Genomic DNA, 817 nt, shown 5'->3' with positions numbered 1-817 from the left:
TTAAATCCTTGAAGGGTACAGCATCACATGGATTCTGTATCCAATGCCCTTAGCAGGAAGGTTGCTTCGGAATTTGGCACAAACCATGCCACTGTTTCGAAGAGCATGAGTTATCTTTCCCCGGATTACTCTGGTTTTGTTAGGTTTTCCACCAGGAGTTACTCTGTTGTTCTTTGCTTTGTACACATAAGCACATCTCTTGCCTAGATAGAATTCAGTTTCAACTCGAGCATATACACCTTCAATTTTCAGGAGAGCTGTGTGCTCCCTCTGGTTCCGTAGACCCCACTTATAGCCAGCAAAAATGGCCTTGGACCACAGCCTTCCAGACATATTTGTCGTTTTAGAAGTCCTGTTCCCAGCAGGCCCCACTTATTTGCCCCCAAAGTTCAGCTGCGGGAGTGCCACACACCTCCCTAATTAATTAATTTATTTGGCTGCATCAGGTCTTAGTTGAGGCACACGGGATCTTTCACTGCAGCGTGTGTGCTTCTCTCTAGGTGTGGTGCTTGGGCTGTAGAGCACATGGGCTCAGTAGTTATGGCACGCAGGCTTAGTTTCCCCGCCACATGTGGGATCTTAGTTCCCCGACCAGGGATCAAACTCGAGTCCCCTGCATTGGAAGGCAGATTCTTAACCACTGGACTACCAAGGAAGTCCCCCATTTGTATTTTCTTAACTATGACTTTTCTTTTCATATACTTTGCCCATTTTTATGTGAAGTTGTTGGTCTTTTTCCTTTTGACTTGTAGGTGTTCTTTATAAATTAACATTATGAGCTCTCTATGGTATGAATTTTGAATCTATTACCCAATTG

The 817-nt window shown here is 44.4% G+C and overlaps 1 pseudogene; it reads right to left on the bottom strand.

Annotated features, from left to right (window-relative positions):
• On the bottom strand, nt 1-333 carry LOC136119151 (large ribosomal subunit protein eL33 pseudogene; annotated as a pseudogene).
• Nucleotides 334-817: the final 484 nt, after the last annotated feature.

This window comes from Phocoena phocoena, chromosome 2, assembly GCF_963924675.1.
Source record: "Phocoena phocoena chromosome 2, mPhoPho1.1, whole genome shotgun sequence".
Classification (NCBI taxonomy): Eukaryota; Metazoa; Chordata; class Mammalia; order Artiodactyla; family Phocoenidae; genus Phocoena; species Phocoena phocoena.
This window is presented reverse-complemented; position numbering and strand designations above follow the sequence as displayed.